This window comes from Callithrix jacchus, chromosome 18, assembly GCF_049354715.1.
Source record: "Callithrix jacchus isolate 240 chromosome 18, calJac240_pri, whole genome shotgun sequence".
Classification (NCBI taxonomy): Eukaryota; Metazoa; Chordata; class Mammalia; order Primates; family Cebidae; genus Callithrix; species Callithrix jacchus.
Window position 1 is genome coordinate 39422333 of NC_133519.1, and position 21023 is coordinate 39443355.

The 21023-nt window shown below is 42.2% G+C and overlaps 1 long non-coding RNA gene across 4 annotated transcripts in view; it reads left to right on the forward strand.

The window, feature by feature from the left end:
• LOC118149156 (uncharacterized) overlaps nt 1–21023 on the forward strand; it is a 79496-nt gene that overhangs the window by 39238 nt on the left and 19235 nt on the right. The window lies entirely within an intron of this gene.

Sequence of the window (21023 nt, forward strand, 5' to 3'; positions counted from 1 at the left end):
GAACTTACTCAGACAAGCAGACTAGTTTCAGAACATTGCCATGGAGACGAATGAGGACTCAGCAGCAGGGTACCACTTAGGCAGTGACAGATTTGACAGAAAATGGGCTTAGATACACCTTTCTTACCAGAAAATCTCCCAGCTGATGGGGAGAGTGCTTCAAGGCAGAATAAAAGCTTGCACCCCCAATGAACAGAAAGCTCCTGCAATTAGAAAACCAGGAAGTAGCAGGTCAGGAAGAAGATAAATTCTTAGCGATAGACCAAAAGACAAATAGCAATGAGGATGCTGGAGCCCTGAAATAGATAGAGTTCAGCATATTGTATTAGAAAATAAACAAAGGATCGGGTGCAGTGGCACAATCTTGACTCACTGCAACCTCCGCCTCCTGGGTTCAAGTGATTCTCCTGCCTCAGCCTCCCAAGTGGCTAGGATTACAGGCACCTGCCACCATGCCAGGCTCACTTTTGTATTTTTAGTAGAGATGGGGTTTCACTATGTTGGCCAGCTTGGTCTTGAACTCTTGACCTCAAGTGATCTGTCAGCCTTGGTCTCCTAAAGCGCTGGGATTGCAGGCGTGAGCCACCGTGCCTGGCCATGTTATACTTTTATAGAACTATATAATCTCCTATGTAGCTACCATAGAACCTTCCAAGTCTGGGGTTGCCCTTGGACACATCTGCTGTGCAATCCACAGACCCTATTGAAAATTTTCAAGCTGTCCCAACACTGTCTCTTTTTCCTTTCTGGTCGAAGATCCTATCCAGGAACACAAGTTGTGTTGTTCTTGTGCCTCTTTAGTTTTCTTCAATTTGAAACAGTTTCTTCTTCCCCTGTCTTTCATGTCATTGACTGTTTTAAAGAGCACAAAGCTTTCATTTGGTAGGAAGTCCCTGGGTCTGTCAGATGTCCTAATGACCTGGACTTCGGTCATGATTCCTTGATAAGGACACCACAGAAAAGATGCTGTTCTCATCTCAGCCAATTGCATGGAGTGGAAGGAGGAGACATAGGATGTCAACCTATTCCACAGCTGCTGCTGTGTATTTTGATCACCCGTCACGTTGGAGTCAGCCAGTTTTCTCTTCTATAAAGGCGTCATTTGTCCCCTTTAAATTGACGGCATTTTGTGGGGAGATAGTCCTGTTCTTTATCAAACTTCTGTCTTCCAATCATAGCCTTCATTGATGTCTCCTGCCAGAATCAACCACCACTATGATAGGGCTACTGTAATACAAAGCTTTCCCGTTTTTCTGTATTGGTTTGCGTATTTTTTTCAGTAAGGAATCTTGTTTTATTCAATGGATTATATTTCATTACTATCCTTGTTTATTTTGATTTTCACATTGCTCCAGATATGGCCGGTGGAGTCCCTTTGGCTTGGCTCTGGTGTCCTTCTGACCCATCTCCACCATTCTCAGCACCGTCTTACTTTCTGGCACTACAATATGACCAAGGCTCATCTTGGTACTTTTCCTGCCCCAGGCTGGAACTAGCTCTTTCTCCAAGGAGCCCTGCTTCCTTGCAGTGGAGGACGGTGTTTAGGAACCAAGATCTGAGCCCTTAGCGTGCTGCTTCTTGCTGGCGTGTCACTGCTTCCAGGTCTGTTAAATGGAGAGCTCCAGGAAATATATGTGTGTGTATGTAACTCACATGTACACACACATCTAGAACACTTCCATATATTATATATTTATATTTATATGTATTATATGTTTATAAACATAACATATTTTATATATAAACATATAATATATATAAACATATATATAACACACATATATTATATATATATGTATATATATACACATTATATATAAACATATAATATATATAAACATATATATAACACACATATATTATATATATATGTATATATATACACATTATATATAAACATATATATAAACATATAATATATATAAACATATATATAACACACATATATAATATATATATGTATATATATACACATTATATATAAACATATAATATATATAAACATATATATAACACACATATATAATTATATGTATATATATACACATTATATATAAACATATATATAAACATATAATATATATAAACATATATATAACACACATATATAATATATATATGTATATATATACACATTATATATAAACATATAATATATATAAACATATATATAACACACATATATAATTATATGTATATATATACACATTATATATAAACATATACATACATGTTTATATATATTTATATATATATTTACATATATACGTTTATATATATAAACATATAATATATAAAAAATATATATATTATATGTTTATATATTAGAAAACAATAAATTAATGATATACCTCCAGTTCCACTGCACCTCAGTGTCCTTTGTAGTTTTCTTCTTTTCTATATTTGCAACTCTCCTCTCCAACAGTAAGAAACCTGGCTGTCATTATTCTCAAGAGACGTACTTATTTGCTCAATAAGTTTACTTGTTTGTGTAACGTAATCAATTGCCCAATGACAGCAGCTCTGCCTTTCACCTTTTCTCCCTGTCCCATCCCCAGTGCCCTGTATCCTTAGATGCCAGCTCGCATATCATCAGTGAACCCCACATAGCTGCCCCCTCCCTGTCAGTACCTTATAAGGGCCTAATGCTACTCTTGCATGCCAGGAAGGGAGGGGAAGGAAAAAGAGAAGCAAGGAAGGTGAAGCCTGTGTGGATTATTTTAACTAAATGCCGAAAGGAAGAAGGAGATGCCATTTTGCCTATGCCAGCAAGTGCTTTGTCAAGTATTGATCAGTGAGAAAGTATAGACAGATGCTTATGCATGTATGAGTCAGTAATGAATATTACTTTGGTAAATAATCTAGTTATTTATATTTGAAGACAGTGCATTGTTGATACCCCTGTCTTCACAAATACCATAAAACCTTGTAGATGGGGTGGAGTGGGAAATGTAAAATAGCAGCGACGTGAGCAGGGGTCAGAGATATGCCCAAAGGGCAGTTCAGAGTCGCATTCAGGCCTCAGAACAGGACACTTCTCAAAATGTGGCGGACACAGTTAAAAATAGTTTCTCCTGGCTGGGCATGGTGGCTCACGCCTGTAATACATTGCTATTTATCTCTTTGGAATTATATGTCACTTGGCTGAGCACTGGAGGATATAACGGAGGAAAACACATTCCTTATAGTCAGAAAGTTCATGGTCTGGAGCGGGAGACAGTGACCAGGGCACTTCAGTATGTGAGCTATGTGCATTGAGATTCAGACTGGGGAGTCCCAGGTGGGAAGATCACTTAGAGCTCAGGAGTTTGAGACCAGCCTGGCCAACATGGCAAGACCCTGTCTGTACAACAATACAAAAAAATTAGCTGGGTGTTGCTGGTTTGTGCCTGCAGTCCCAGCTACTCAGGAGGCTGAGACAGGAGAACCTCCTGAGCCCAGGAAGCAGAGGTTGCAGTGAGCTGAGATTGTGCCACTGTACTCCAGCCTGGGCAACAGAGTGAGACACTGTCTTAAAAACAAAAACAAAAGCAAACCTGTTTACCCTCTGAAGTTGAAGCCAACAAAAGTCAGCCGCAGATAAATGAGATTAACCACCTGTGGGCAGAACCGTCTTGGAAGATGACTTATAAATTGACTCCAGGTTCCTTTTGCATCTCCATGAAGGAGAATGAAGAGCCTTCCAAAATCTTCCTCTGTAGTAGTTCCTTCATTCTACACTATTCACATTGATGTCTGCTGTGTTTTCCCTTGTAACATTGCTATTTATCTCTTTGGAATTATGGGTCAGTTGGTTGAGCACTGGAGGATATAACAGGGAAGAAAACACATTCCTTATAGTCAGAAAGTTCATGGTCTGGAGCGGGAGACAGTGACCAGGCACTTCAGTATGTGAGCTCTGTGCATTGAGAGGCGTGAGCATCCAGCTCCGACTGGGTGAAGGTGTGCCAGGGGAGGTGACCGATAAGTGGAGACCTGAAGGACTCATGGGAATCAGCCAAGGAGGGAATGTTACAGGATGAGTGGCCACATGTCCCAAGGTCTGGAAAAGTGGCAGAGCATGGAGCACCTGGCCAGTGGCAAGTGGGATGTCAAGTCTGAGGGGGGTGGGTGGGGGTGAGACTGGAGAGCTAAGCAGGTCTGGATCATCAGAGGTCTTGGAAGCCGTATTTAGGCATTTGGACTTTGTCCTAGGGAGAGCGAGACGTCCCTCAAGTGTGATCCACAGACCTGTGATATGATCATAATCCCATTTTAGAAAAGCTCCCTGACTGTGTACAAGTTTGCCAAACTCCCAGTTAAGAGCACAGTCTCCACAAGACTGCCCTCACTTCAGACATCAGCCCTACGTTTGGAAGTCCCCAGGGCCACCTTTCTCTTCAGGCAAGCTGCCTACAAATTCAGGGGTTCCCACAACTACCCACAGATTTCATAATTCACTAGAACAACTCACGGCAATCTGGAAAGGGCTTTACTTGTGATTACAGTTTTATTATAAAACAAAGATACCAATTGGAAACTGTCAAAGGAAGAGACGCATAGAGCAGAATCTGAGAGGGTTTCAACACAAAGCTTCTGTGTCCTCAGGACACAGTGCCCTGTCAGCATTGATATGTGGTGATATGCTTGAAGGAATTCACTCAAGCTTTGGTGTCCAGAGTTTTTACTGGACTATAATGAAGTCCAGAGCCTTCATTAGCTAGGTGTGATTGATTGAATTATTGCCCCTGTGGGTGGACTTCATCTCCAGGCCTCCTCCCCTTCCCAGAGGTCAGGCTGATATCATGAGGCCCACAGCCCCGACCGCCTACCCACATGGTTGGTCCTCCTGGCATGGTCAACACGTAGGGTGAGTCTGCTCATGAGAAATAAGGGACCTACCACGAATAACCAAGATACTGCTATCACTTGGGGAATTACAAGGGTTTAGAGGTTTGTCCCAGGAGCTGGGACAAAGACCAGACCTCTCCTTAGGTGAGGCCAGATTTCTTATTGTGCACCGTGGTGTGGCAATTAGACTGGATGAAAGCAAGTCTAGAAGCAGGGAAAGCAGTGGCTGGTGGCTACAGCAATCTAAGGACGAGAACATGGTGGTCTGGACCGAAGAACAGCAGAAGGGATGGAAAGAAGTGGAAGGTTTCCAAATGCATGAATCCTAGAATGTCAGGACGTGGTGGCTGACTATTGGATAAGGGGGTTGAAGGATGGGAGGAGTCGAGGATGATGAGTTTGGTTTGGTTTGTTGGCAAATGTCTTTGGCTTTTCAGTTTTCTGAACAATCAGTCTCGCAGAGTGCTTGGCACATAGTAAGGATTCCATAAATATCGATTGAATGAAGGATGAATGAATGGACCCATCTTTAAGTAAAAGAGACAGTGACTAGACCTAGACTGCTTCAGGAGAGCAGACCAGGCTCAGAAATGTTGACTGTCCACTTCTGAGACAGGGCCGCAGAGGAGCTCACCCGTCTTCAGCAAGTGGACATTTTCACCTACAGTTCCAAAGTCTTCCACGTAGGAGACTTTCCAGGCCTGTTTAAGTATGTGTGTGTCCGCATGTTCTCACTCATAAGTGGGTGTTGAACGATGAGAACACACAGACACAGGGAGGGGAACATCACATACCAGGGCCTGGGGGATGGGGGTCCAGGGAAGGAAAAGCAGGGGGTGGGAGGATTGGGGAGGGATAGCATTAGGAGAAATACCTAACGTAGATGATGGGACAGATGCAGCAAACCACCACCATAGCATGTGTATGCCTATGTAACAGACCTGCATGATCTGCATGTGTACCCCAGAACTTAAAGTATAATAAATAATCTTAAAAAAGTATGTGTGTGTATGTGTGTAATGAGGGGTGGCTCTATGCAAGTTGTGAATTTTATTGATCATTTGAAAGCCAGACTCATATGATACTATTCTGGGGAGGCTTGAAAAGGGTTTTATATGTGCTTAGATTGGAATAAGGATGAGTGTCGAGGAGGAACTTACTTTCTCCTCTTTTCGTGTTTCCCTAGAGGGAGTTTGATTACAGTAACATTCCTGGCTTCTCTCTGTCTCTTATTCTCTGTTCTTTAGTAGTTGAGCTGCGTAGTGAGCCTCCTGTAAAGGAAATTGAGGGTATGTGGCTCAGCCCCTTCCTGGCCCTCTCTTAGGATCTGCCTGCCTGCAGAGAGTATGATCACTGCTTTCAGGCAGGTGCTTAGTGAGGCAGGTGCCACAGTGGAAGGCCTGGGGGATGCAGCTGTGCTAGTGCCTGGGAGGGCCAGTCTGCCTGATCCTGGCATGCAGTGTTAGAAAGCCCATGGTTACTGTGTCCCTGAGTCACACTTCCTGAATCAGTTTTGTTATCAATATGCTCATGAAAAAGGGATGTATCCTTTTTAATCTCTCCCCAACACCGGGCTCCCAGCTGAAGGAAAGATGTCTGCAATGGGATTTTCATGGCTGGAATGACCCCGCCCTGGTTCCCTGGGGAGTGGTTTTTTGGCTCTCTCCCCAGCTATTTGTCTCAGTCCATTTTCTGTTGCTATAACCAAATATCTCAGATTAGCTAATTTATAAAGAAAGGAAATGTATGGGATTACCATAGTTCTGCAGGCTGGAAAGTCCAAGGTCAAGAAACCACATTGAGTGAGGACCTTCTTGCTGGCAGGAACTCTCCATGGAGTCTCAAGGCGGTGCAGGGTGTCACCTGGTGGAGGGCTCATGACAGACCTGAACTGGCTTTTTTTTTTTTTTAATGGAGTCTTGCTCTGTCACCAGGCTGGAGTGCAGTGGCTCGATCTCAGCTCACTGCAACCTATGCCTCCCGGGTTCAAGAGATTCTTTTGCCTCAGCCTCGCGAGTAGCTGGGAATACAGGTGTGCACCATCAAGCCCAGCTAATTTTTGTATTTTTAGTAGAGACGGGGTTTCGCCATAGGATGGTCTTGATCTCCTGACCTCAGGTGATCCACCCGCCTTGGCCTCCCAAAGTGCTGGGATTACAGGTGGGAGCCACTGTGCCCAGCCCTGAACTGACTTTTAATAACAGACTCTCTTATGATAACAAGGAACCCAGGAAGAGCTGAGAAAACTGGTCAGATCCTGTATAACAGCCACCACTCCCCTGATATCCTGTTAATCCACTGACCCATTGACCCATTAATCACATTAGCTATTAATTATTAATCAGAGCCCTCCTGACCCAATCACCTCTTCAAGGCCCCTCCTGTTAATACTGTTACACTGGGGATTAAGTTTCAACATGGGGTTCAGAGGGGACAAACACTGTTCTTTTAGAGAGCCTCCCAGATTTCTTTCATGATTAGAATATGGTTATACAGTCTGAGTTGGGACTGAGTTAGGGCTACTGGATTGTGATTTCCAACTCATTTGCAGAACTGGTGCTCAATAAATACTACTTGCTGCCTTGGAGAATATGAGGCTTAGGCTTGTGTAGTATTGGTGTTGGGTGGATGTGGGCGATATCTTGGTGCCGATGTTGGCTGCACCCAGATGCATCTGGGGACTTTTCCAGTGCTAACCAGCAGGTGCTATTTGTTATATCACAAAATCCTCCAAGTCCACGTGACTTAAAATTGGGGGCAAAGGTGATCGCTGAAAGCTTATTTCTATGTGATTCCTTTGTCATTCCTGAAAAGTCCATGTGCTTATTATAGATCATTGTGGTGATAAAAGAGGTGAGTCTTAAACTGAGAAAAATACCACAAAGCAGAAGGAGGGGCTTAAATATGTAAAATTGTAACATGTAATCAAAATTATGGCTTTGATCCAGGCTTAGAAGTTGTTACACCTTATCCCATGATACTGGCAGGCAATGTCAGATCAATATATCACCAAATAATTTGCCAGCCACCCTGGGCAGTGTCCTCTCATGGAATGAGAGCCCTACTCCTGGTCACAGACAGCCCAGGTCTGTTCTGGGAGCCAGATTTAAGGGAGGCCATAGCATTGCCAGATGGTAGAAGCCAGAATATGGGCTGTGGAACTAGGCAGAACCTGGTTGGAATCCTGGCTCTGCTGTGAATGACCTTGGGCATAAGACTTGACCTCTGAGCCTCTCTGAGCCACTGTCTTCTTGTCTGTAAAATGGGAATGGTAACATCACTCTAGGTTCTTGTCAAGATCAAAGAAGATGATGCACTTATATGTGTACCTAGCAGCATGCCTTGTTGACATTGACATGTGAGGCCCTTTCTCTCGGACTCCATCCTGATTGCAACAGAATTCTACAAGGCCTGGCATCCACTTATCAATGCCATTAGTTACCCCCACGAAGCTGCTTTGACCCCCAGCACCCAGCAGGCACACTCTTCTGAAGTCTCCACCTTATCGCCTGCCTGGATCGCATCTTGCTTTGCTGAGTGTGTTTCTATTCCTGCATCTGCATTTTACTTCCTCAATTAGTCTGTAATCTCTTTCCGAGCAGAAGCTTTCATCTTTTAAAAAATTTCCATTTTCACATCTTAGCACCGTGCCTTTTTGCACATAGTACTTGCTCAAAAAATCGGGATCTGTTGATATTTCCCCTACTTTTGTGGCCTAAAAATTGCCCCAGAGTCATGAGCTGAACTTAGCCTACATGAGGTCGTTACTATAAAGTCACAGGCTGTTTATTCATTTATCTGTTTACGTGGCAGCCCTACCATGACTCATACATCCAAAGGAGGCCTGCGGCCGTATAAGGGGCACTGTGAGGGCTGACTGTGATTCCAGGAGCCCGACACCTCGCAAAACATTTTTGGAACTCCTGCTTGGGATCAGTGGCGGAGTTGCAGTGGTGAATCTTCACACCTCCTGGGAGGAGTTATTTTTGGAAACTGAAAATCTGCCTTGATCAAGTTTGGTGGGTGTGGTCATTCAGGGCCTGAGTGTGAGAAGGGATGGTCAGTGGAGTGATCATCCGTGAATATTTAGCTGGGCCTTTCCAATGTGTCAGTCTTTACATCCAGTCTTATTTTAATCTTAATGTGACCTCTATGAGGTAGGTGCTGTTATTACCATTTTATAGAAAAGGGACCCTGAGGCCTGGAGAGTGTAAAGCACACTCTGTGCAAGACTCCATGGCTTTTTACCCATTATTAAGTTGGGGTTAGGGGGCCAGAAAGCAGGCAGGGCAGACATACCTGAGTAACTCTTATGTACCCTGGCAGAGATGAGGGGCCCGGACATCTTGTTTAAAGACAATAAGGCCAAGGACAGCCACATTTGAATTAGGGAGCGCGGGGAGAGGATGAGGGATGCAGGAACCTGGGAGGAGCTGAGAAAACTTGTCAGATCCTGCATCATAGGCAAGTAGCATCCCAGGGGACCCTCTGGGAGAGACCAGAGAAGGGGGGTGAGCACTGGGACTTGTTTGGGGACCTCTGAGTGGATAAAGATGGTCACTAAAATCCCAACCCAAAGGTGATGCCTCTCTTTTTTGCTTTCTTGAAATTGTGTTTATATTTGATGATTATAAAAGGAGTTCAAGTTCATTGTAGAAAACTTGGAAAGTAAGAAAAGTATAAGGAAAATAAAAGTCATCTATAAATGTCCCCGTCCTCCCGCAGGCCTCAGGCTTTGCTAAGACAGGTCCGCTGAGCAGATCAGCACACATGGGGTTATTTATAAAGCTCCCGCCTTCCTCTCCACCCACTCCCCTCTCTCTTGGCTACGGAGAAGCCTTCGGCCAGGACATTCCCTTGCAGCCTACTCAAGTTGCTATATAAAGCTCTGTGCTTCTCAGGGCTGGATCAGAACGTTCCTTATCTCTCTGCAGCAGGACGCTGATAATCTGCCCAGCTGGCAGGCGCTCTGAGGTCGGTTTGGGCTGCTGCTATCAGGGCCTGCAGTCCCCATGTGGTCGTCTTCTCTGTTCCCACTGAAACCTGGCCAACAACACTAACTGAAACCTCAAATATAGGAAGTTGTTTGCTTGTTTCATTAGAGGACAGTTGCCAGACAGCTGAGATGAACTTAATGGGCTTGGCACGGGTGCCTGGTCTGTCCAGCACATGCAGGCTCTGTGGTCACTACTGATGGCCCATCGTGATGTCCCCTTCTGAAGTAGATGTGCCAGCTCCCTCCTCCCCAAGCCCTCACCCCCATTTCCTTCCCATTTCTCTGTGTTAGTGCTTGGCTCAGAGTCTTCTTCATCCATATGGCTTCTACAGGCAAAGGCTGTCCACGGCTGGGTGGCCTGCTGCATTGCAGTTCCAGAATTCTGGTCTGGACTTCTACCTAATTGGGAGTGGACCACAGCAGATGTACCTGCTTTGCCCTGGAAAATAAGTTCTGCCACGGGAGGCAGAACCGTCTTATTGCTGCAAGTCAGGGCAGAGGAGTGTACAACAGAGGCAAGGTAGCATCCTGGAAAAATACGCAGGTTTTAAATCAGAGCTGGCGTGACATCCTAGCTTTTCCACTTAGAAAGAAGTGTGATCCTAAGTAAGTTATGTAACCCCTTTGAAGCCTGGTTTTCTCACCTTTAAAATGTAGAGTGATATTTCCATCTTAGAACCATTGTAAAATGTAAAGATGACGACAAATATATAGCACTGGAAACATACGTCAGAAGGCATTATGATAGCTATTGTTTTGTTTTGAGATGGAATCTCGCTCTGTCGCCCAGGCTGGAGTACAGTAGTGCAATCTTGGCTCACTACAACCTCCGCCTCCTGGGTTCAAGTGATTCTCCTTCCTCAGCTTCTCAAGTAGATGGGATTACAGGCACCCACTTCCATGCCTAGCTAATTTTTGTATTTTTAGTGGAGATGGGGTTTCACCATGTTGACCAGGCTGGTTTTGAACTCCTGATGTCAGGTGATCCATCTGCCTTGGCCTCCCAAAATACTGGGATTACAGGAGTGCTGGGATTGCAGGCATGAGCCACTATGCCCAGCCTTATGGTAGCTATTAAAATTATCATTAATAATATTATTATTTATGACCATTTGAATGGAAAGAGTTGGTGGTTTCTTTTTTTTGTCTTAAATTCAAGATCCAACAGGGAAACTTTTGACCTTGGTTGTTCAGAAACCCATCTGGGCAGGTAGGTGTGTGTTTCTATTGATATTTAAATGAGTTTTTCTAGTTCTGAGAGAATTTTTTCAAAGCAATTTATGGGCCCTGAGAAGGGTCTGATTCACCTTCATATGGGCCTCATAAGAATCAGATCAACCTCATATGAAAAAGCAAGTTGTCATACCTACTGCTTGGTCAGAATTTAGTAGCAAAATATTCCTGTTGTAAGCCACAAGGCACTTTCCAGATGGAGCGATTATCTAAAAAACAGCAATAATGAAAACATCACTTACTAGCACTTAGGAGGTACAATTCGAGCAGTGTCCAGAGGACAATACATAGTGTGATGGTCCATTTTATGTGTCATCTTGACTGGGACACAGGGTGCCCAGATATTTGGTCAAACATTATTCTGGGTGTGTCTGTGAGGGTGTTTCTTGTTAAACTTATTATTACTAGTTTTTGAGATAGGGTCTTGCTCTGTCACCCAGGCTGGAGTGCAGTGGCATGATCTTGGCTGATTGCAATCTCCACCCCTTGGGCTCAAGTGATCCTCCCACCTCAGCCTCCTGAGTAGCTGACGTCAGGTGATCCATCTGACGTCAGGTGATCCATCTTCCTCGGCCTTCCAAAATACTGGGATTACAGGAGTGCTGGGATTACAGGCATGAGCCACCATGCCCAGCCTTATGGTAGCTATTAAAATTATCGGCATACCACCATACCCAGGTAATTTTTATATTAATTTTTGAGACAGAGTCTTTCTCTGTCACCCAGGCTGGAATGCAGTGGCATGATCTTGGCTCACTACAACCTCTCTCTCCAGGGTTCAAGCAATTCTTATGTCTCAGCCTCCCATGTAGCTGGGATTATAGGCATGCACCACCACATCCAGCTAATTTTTCTATTTTTTAGTAGAGATGAGTTTTTTTTTTCACATTGGCCAGGCTGGTCTCAAACTCTTGGGCTCAAGCAATCTGCCTGCCTCGGCCTCCCAAAGTGTTGAGATGATAGGTGTGAGCCCCATGCTGGCTGAGGGTGTTTCTATGTGAGATTAGTGTTTGAATTGGTAGACTATGTAAAGCAGACTGCCCTGCCCGATGTGGGTGAGCCTCTTCTAATTCTTTGAAGGCCTGAAGAGAACAAAAAGGCAGAGTAAGAGACTCTTCTGTCTCTCTGCCTATCTTTGAGCTGGAACGTCAATCTTGTCCTGCCTTCAGACTCAGACTTGGACTGGAACTTATCTCATAGGCTCTCCTGGTTCTCAGGCCCTCAGACTTGGACTGGCATGATTCTATCAGTTCTCCTGGGTCTCCATCTTGCTGACTGCAGATCTTACAATTGCTCATTCTCCATAATTGTGTGAACCAATTCCTCATAACAAATTAATACATATCTATAAAGATATCCAATTCTGTTTCTCTGGAGAACTCTGATTAATATGCATCATCTGGTAATGAATTAATTAAACAGGAATGAGAAAATGAAATTAGCATCCAATGGAAGTAGTTAGAAAAAAGACAGTAAACCTCAAGAAAGCAGTAAGGAATTAATAAATGTTAAAACAGAAATCAATTAATTAAAAACAAAAACTATATAATTGATAAACTGATACATAATGAATAAATTCAAAATACAATTATTTGAAAAAATAGTAACATTTCTAACTTCTCAGCTAACCCTCTTGAGAGAAAAGAAAGGAGGAGCAGGATCCAAGATGGCCGAATAGGAACTGCTCTGGATTGCAGTTCCCAGTGAAAACACAGAGGGTGAGTGATCACTGCATTTCCAAATGAATTTTTACTGTCCACAGACCAGGAGATTCCCAGGTGGAAAAGCGCCACAAGTCTCCAGCGTGGCTAAAAGCCAGTGCAGTGGGTCTCTACACAAAAATTCATACAAATCTGGGCACTGTTTCAACTGGTGACTGGAATGCCTGGGAGGCAGAGTCACCCATTCAACTGAAACAGGGATCCAGGTGATCTGGCTTGGCTGGTCCCACCCCCACAAACACCAGCAATCTGAAATGCTCTGAATTGAGAGTTTCACAGCAATAGCAGCTGGACCCAGGACAATCCAGCTCTGTGGGGGGGAAGGGTGTCGCCATTACTGAGGCAGTCCACCATTACCAAGGCAGTCCACCATTACTGAGGCAGTCCACCATTACTGAGGCAGCCGCCATTACTGAGACAGTTCTAACTATACCCCTATAAACAAAACTGCAAGGAAGTTAACACAGCAGCTGGGCAGAGCCCACGGCAGTTTAGCAATGCCTTTGCTAGCAGACTGTGACTAGGCCACCTCCTTGCTGGGCAGGGCATCTCTGAAAAAAGGCAGCAGAATGACAGGAACTTACAAATAAAGCCCCACCTTCCCAGGATGGAGCACCTGGGAAAAAAAGGCGGTTATGAGTTCTGCTGCAGCAGACTTAAAATGAACCTGCCCAGCAGCTCTGAACAGAGCAATGGAGCTCACAGCTCAGCATTTGAACTCCTATAAGGGACAGACTGCCTCCTCAAGTAGCTCCCTGACCCCTGTATAACCAAAGAGACACCTCATAAAGGAGAGCTCAGGCTGACATCTGGCGGGTATCCTTCTGGGACAAAGATAACAGAAGAAGAAATTGGCAGCAACCCTTACTGTTCTGCAGCCGCTGCAGGTGATCCTCAGGCAAGCAGGGCCTGGAGTGGACCTATAGCAGTGGGACCTGATTGTTAGAAGGAAAACTAAGAACAGAAAGAAATAATTTCATCAGCAACAAAAGGGATGTCCACTCAGAGACCCCATCTGAAAGTCACCAACCACAAAGACCACAGGTAGATAAATCCACAAAGATGGGAAGAAACCAGTTCAAAAAGGATGAAAATACCCAAAACCAGAACACCTTTCCTCCTCCAAGGGATAACAACTCTTCACCAGCAAGGGAACAAGGCTGGAGGGAGAATGAGTCTGATGAATTGACAGAAACAGGCTTCAGAAAGTGGGTAATAACAAACTTCTCTGAGCTAAAAGATCATGTCCTAACCCAATGCAAACAACTAAGAACCTTGAAAAAAGGTTTGACAAAATTCTAACGAGAATAAACAGCTTAGAGAGGAATATAACTGAATTGATGGAGCTGAAAAAGACAACACGAGAACTTTGTGAAACATGCATAAGTTTCAATAGCCAAATTGACCAATAAAAAGAAAGGATATCAGAGATTGAAGATTAACTCAATGAAATAAAATGAGGAGGCAAGATTAGAGAAAAAAGAGTAAAAAGAAATGAACAAAGCCTCCAAGAAATATGGGACTATGTGAAAAGACCTAACCTACGTTTGATAGATGTACCTGAATGTGATGGAGATAATGAATCCAAGCTGGAAATCACTCTTCAGGATATTATCCAGGAGAACTTCCCCAGCCTAGCAAGGCAGGCCAACATTGAAGTCCAGGAAATACAGAGAACACCACAAAGATATTCCTCAAGAAGAGCAACCTCAAGGCACATAATCATCACATTCACAGGGTTAAAATGAAGGAAAAAATGCTAAGCACAGCCAGAGAGAAAGGCTGGGTTACACACAAAGGGAATCCCATCAGACTCACACAGCAGATCTCTCAGCAGAAACCCTACAAGCCAGAAGAGAGTGGGGGCCAGTGTTCAACATCCTTAAAGAAAAGAAATTCTAACCTAGAATTTCATATCCAGCCAAACTAAGATTCATAAGTGAAGGAGAAAAAAAATCATTTATGAACAAGCAATTGCTCAGAGATTTCATCACCACCAGGCCTGCTATACAAGAGCTCCTGAATGAAGCACTAAACAGAAAGGAACAACCAGTACCAGCTACTCCAAAAATGTACCAAATAGTAAAGAGCATTGACACAATGAAGGAACTGCGTCAACTAATGGGCAAAACAACCAGCTAGCATCAAAATGGCAGGATCAAATTCACAGATAACAATATTAACCTTAAATGTAAATGAGCTAAATGCCACAATCAAAAGACACGGGCTGGCAAATTGGATAAAAAGTCAAAACCCATCAGTGTGCTGTATCCAGGAAACCTATCTCACATGCAAGGATACACAAAGGCTCAAAATAAAGGGATAGAGGAAGATCTACCAAGCAAATAGAGAGAGAGAGAGAGAGAGAGAGAAAAAAAAAGCAGGAATTGCAATCCTAGTCTCTGATAAAATAGACTTTACACCAACAAAGATCAAAAGAGACAAAGAAGGGCATTACATAATGGTAAAAAGATCAATGCAACAAGAAGAGCTAACAATTCTAAATATATATGCACCCAATATAGGAGCACACAGATACATAAAGCAAATTCTTAATAACCTAAAAAGAGACTTAGACTCCCACATGATAGTAGTGGGAGACTTTAACACTCCACTGTCAATATTAGACAGATCAACCAGACATAAAATTAACAAGGATATCCAGGACTTGAACTCAGAACTGGATCAAGCAAACCTAATAGACATCTACAGAACTCTCCACCCCAAATCTACAGAATATACATTCTTCTCAGCACCACATCACAAATACTATAAAACTGACCACATAATTGGAAGTAAATCATTCCTCAGCAAATGCAAAAGAATGGAAATCATAATAAACAGTCTCACAGACCACAGTGCAATCAAATTAGAACTGAGAATTCAGAAACCAACTCAGAACCACACAACTTCATGGAAACTGAACAACTGTCTCTTGAATTTGACTGGATAAACAATGAAATGAAGGCAGAAATAAAGATGTTCTTAGAAACCAACAAGAACGAAGACACAACACACCAGAATCTCTGGGACACATTTAAAGCAGTGTCTAGAGGAAAGTTTTTAGCAATAAATGCCCACATGAGAAGAAAGGAAAGATCTAAAATCGACACCCTATCATCAAAATTGAAAGAGCTAGAGGAGCAAGATCAAAAAAACTCAAAAGCTAGCAGAAGATAAGAAATAACTAAGATCAGAACGGAACTGAAGGAGATAGAGACACAAAATAACCCTTCAAAAAATCAATAAATCCAGGAGCTGGTTTTTTGAAAAGATCAACAAAATAGACCACTAGCCAGACTAAGAAAAAAGAAAAGAGAGAATAATCAAATAGATGCAATAAAAAGGATAAAGAGGATATCACCACAGATTCCACAGAAATACAAGCCACCATCCGAGATTACTACAAACAACTCTATGCACATAAACCAGTAAACCTGGAAGAAATGGATAAATTCCTGAACACTTACACTCTCCCAAGCCTCAACCAGGAAGAAGCCGAAACCCTGAATAGACCAATAACAAGGGCTGAAGTTGAGACAGCAATTAATAGCTTACCAACCAAAAAGAGCCCAGGTCCAGTTGGGTTCACAGCTGAATTCTACCAGACATACAAAGAGGGGCTGGTATCACTCCTTCTGAAACTATTCCAAACAATCCAAAAAGAGGGAATCCTCCCCAAATCATTTTATGAGACCAAAATCATCCTGATACCAAAACCTGGCAGAGACTCAATGAGAAAACTTCAGGCCAATATCCATGATGAACATAGATGCAAAAATCTTCAATAAAATATTGGCAAACCTATTGCAACAGTACATCAAAAAGCTTATTCATCATGATCTAGTAGGCTTCATCCCAGGGATGCAAGGCTGCTTCAACATATGCAAGTCTATAAATGTAATTCACCACATAAACAGAACCAAAGACAAAAACCACACGATTATCTCAATAGATGCAGAGAAGGCCTTCAACAAAATTCAACAGCCCTTTATGCTAAAAACTCTTATTAAACTAGGTATCAACAGAACATATCTCAAAATAGTAAAACCTATTTACCACAAACCCACAGCCATATCACACTGAATGGGCAAAAACTGGAAGCATTTCCTTTGAAATCTGGCACTAGACAAGGAAGGATGCCCTCTTTCACCACTCCTATTCAATATAGTATTGAAAGTTCTAGCCAGAGCAATCAGGCAAGAAAAAGAAATAAAAGATATTCAATTAGGAAGGGAGGAAGTCAAATTGTCGCTATTTGCAGATGACATGATTATATATTTACAAGACCCTATCGTCTCAGCCCAAAATCTCCTTAAACTGATAAGCAACTTCAGCAAAGTCTCAGGATACAAAATCAGTGTGCAAAAATCACAGGCATTCCTGTATACCAATAACAAACTAAGAGCCAAATCAAGAACAAACTGCCATTCACAACTGCTGCAAAGAGAATAAAATACCTAAGAATACAACTAACAAAGGATGTAAAGAACCTCTTCAAGAAGAACTACAAATCACTGCTCAAGGAAATAAGAGAGGACACAAACAGATGGAAAAACATTCCATGCTCATGGTCAGGAAGAATCAATATTGTGAAAATGGCCATACTGCCCAAAGTAATTTATAGATTCAAGGCTATCTTATGACCTTCTTCATAGAACTGGAAAAAACCACATTAAACTTCATATGGAACCAAAAGAGAGCCCACATAGCCAAGTCAATTCTAAGCCAAAAGAACAAAGCTGGAGGCATCATGCTACCTGACTTCAAACTATACTACAAGGATACAGTAATCAAAACAGCATGATACTGGTACCAAAACAGAGATATAGACCAATGGAACAGAACAGAGGCCTTGGAGGCAATGCCACACATGTACAACCATCTGATCTTTGACAAACCTGACAAAAACAAGCAATGGGAAAAGGATTCCCTGTTTAATAAATGGTGTTGGGAAAATTGGCTAGTCATGTGCAGAAAGCAGAAACTGGAACCCTTCCTGACACATTACACTAAAATTAGCTCCAGGTGGATTAAAGACTTAAACATAAGACCTAATACCATAAAAACCTTAGAAGAAAACCTAGGCAGAACCATTCAAGACATAGGCATAGGCAAGGACTTCATGACTAAAACACCAAAAGCATTGGCAACAAAAGCCAAAATAGACAAATGGGATCTAATTAAACTCCAGAGCTTCTGCACAGCAAAAGAAGCAATCATTAGAGTGAGCCAGCAACCAACAGAATGGGGAAAAATTTTTGCATTCTACCCATCTGACAAAGGACTTATGTCCAAAATCTACAAAGCACTAAAACAGATTTACAAGAAAAAAAACAAACAGACCCATTCAAAAGTGGGTGAAGGATATGAACAGACACTTTTCAAAAGAAGACATATATGAGGCCAACAAACATATGAAAAAATGCTCATCATCACTGGTCATCAGAGAGATGCAAATCAAAACCACATTGAGATACCATCTCACGCCAGTTAGAATGGCGATCATTAAACAATCTGTAGACAACAGATGCTGGAGAGGATGTGGAGAAATAGGAACACTTTTACACTGTTAGTTGGAGTGTAAATTAGTTCAACCATTGTGGAAGACAGTGTGGTGATTCCTCAAGGACTTCGAAATAAAAATTCCATTTGACCCAGCCATCCCGTTACTGAGTATATATCCAAAGGATTATAAATAATTCTACTATAAGGACACATGCACATGTATGTTCATTTCAGCACTGTTTACAATAGGAAAGACCTGGAACCAACCCAAATACCCATCATTGATAGATTGGATAGGAAAAATGTGGCACATATACACCATGGAATACTATGCAGCCATAAAAAATGATGAGTTCCTGTCCTTTGTAGGGACATGGATGAACCTGGAAACCATCATTCTCAGCAAACTGACACAAGAACAGAAAATCAAACACCACATGCTCTCACTCATAGGTGGGTGTTGAACAATGAGACCACATGGACACAGGGAGGGGAGCATCACACACTGAAGTCTGTTGGGGGAGGAGACTAGGGGAGGAACAGTGTGGGGGTAGGGAGTTGGGGAGGGATAACATGGGGAGAAATGCCAGACATAGGTGATGGGGATGGAGGCAGCAAACCACATTGCCATGTATGTACCTATACAACAATCCTGCATGTTCTTTACATGTACCCCAGAACCTAAAATGCAATAAAATATATGTATATTTCAAAAAAAAAAAAAAAAGAAAGGAGGAAGCACAAATAAAAAAGCCAAGGGGTACTTGAGAGGCTGAGGTGGGAGGATCAGTAGAGCCCAGGAGTTCAAGATCAGTCTGAGCAAAATAATGAGATACTATCTCTAAAAAATTTTTTTTAAAATTAGCCAGGCATGGTGGTGTGTGGAGTGAAAAAGGAACTAATGACCATGTTGGAACAGGGAAGAACTTTCAAAGTATGACACTAAAAAAGCTACTTGGGAGGCAGAGGCAGAAAGATCACGAGGCCAGGAGTTCAAGGTTGTGGTGAGCTATGATCATGCTCTTGCACTCCAGGCTGATTGACAGGGAAAGGCACTGCTCTTAAAAAACACGACAAAAAAAAAAAAAAAGATAATAACCATAGATAGAGGAAATTAAAAGAATACTTAGAGACTGTTTTGCTCAACTACATGTAAAAAACTTAAAAAATTTATGTAGTTGAGAATTAACCTTACCCAGAGAGAGGTTTGGTTTTGTCCTGGCTCCTGGAAGGTAAACTCTAGACCCTTGGAATGGCCTGCCTGATAAGAGTGTCTTTGTCTACCTGGGGGCCTTAGGCCACCCTGGACAGTCAAATTTCATGTGATTTATGATGGGAGCTGGAGGCACACAGTGTGTGTTCTACCTCCTGTGGGTCTGGAGAGAAAAGGTCAGCCCCATGCGCAGTCAATTATGTCTGTGTTCTTGAGCCCCAATAAATACTCTGGACACAAAGGCTCAGGCGAGCTTCTTTGTTTGGCAGTCCTCTGTGTGTATTGTCACACACAGTGTATGTTGCTGCTGGGGAAAGTTGTGTTTACCATGGCTTCACAGGGAGAGGGCAACTGGAAGCATCATGCTTGGAACTTTCCTGGACTCTTCCCTGTGTGCCTCTTCTCTTGCCTGATATTAATCTTTATCCTTTCTCTATAATAAACCATTAACCACAAGTAAACAGCTTTTAGTGAGTTATATGAGTCCTGGCAAATTATTAAAACTGAGGTCTTGGGAACCCCCCAACTTTGTAAAGCTGACATATTGGATAATTTTCTGGGAAAATATAACTTGCCAGAAACTGACTCAATGTCATAGTCATATCAGTGTTGCCTTATTTAAATTAAAAGAAATCCCAGGAAAACGAACAGTTCATATGAAAAAAGAAGCAATGAAAATGAATGGGAAACTAGCCGTACAAGATATACTGTAATGCATATTATAAACTTACAGTAATTGAAATAGTGTAGGACGTCTTGGAGTTGGAACAAGATAGGAAGTCCAGAAATAGACCAAAACTTATTGGGAGTTGAGCTTATGATAACGATGGCATTTCAAATCATTCAGGGAAAAGAGATGAATTATTCAATAAATGGTGTTGAGACAACTGGGTAGCCATCTGGAAAAAATCAAGTTGGATTCAGACCTCACTTCTTATATCAGGATATGTACCAGGAGAAGTCAGTGATTTAAATGTTTAAAAATGCTAGAAAGTAGTTTGGGAGAGTGAAAAAGGATCTAATGACCATGTTGGAACAGGGAAGAACTTTCAAAGTATGACACTAAAAAGAGAAGCCACAGGGGAAAAAAACCATCGATAACTTCTATTGCAATAAAATTAGGTACGGGAAAAAGAACAAAAGTCAGTTCAGAAGAGTAAAGTGAAACCAGAAAAATTATGCCAATATCCCTAATGCATAATGACCTTCTCCTCATCAGCAAGAAAAGTGACATACTATACAATGAGAAGATTTGCAAATGGTGTGAACGGAGAGTTTGTAGAAAGGGGAACACAAGTGTTTTACAAACACGTGCAAAGCTGTTTCACGTTACTCATGATAAGAGAAATAGTAAAAACAACAGAAATAGAATTAATCGTTTTTTACTTAATGGATTGAACAAAAGATTAAAAATTTCACTCCATTAGTGAAGGTATGAAGAATAGAAACTCTATTATGTTGCTGATGGGACATTAAATCTATATGGCCTTTATAGGTGACAAAAATGACGAATGCACACACC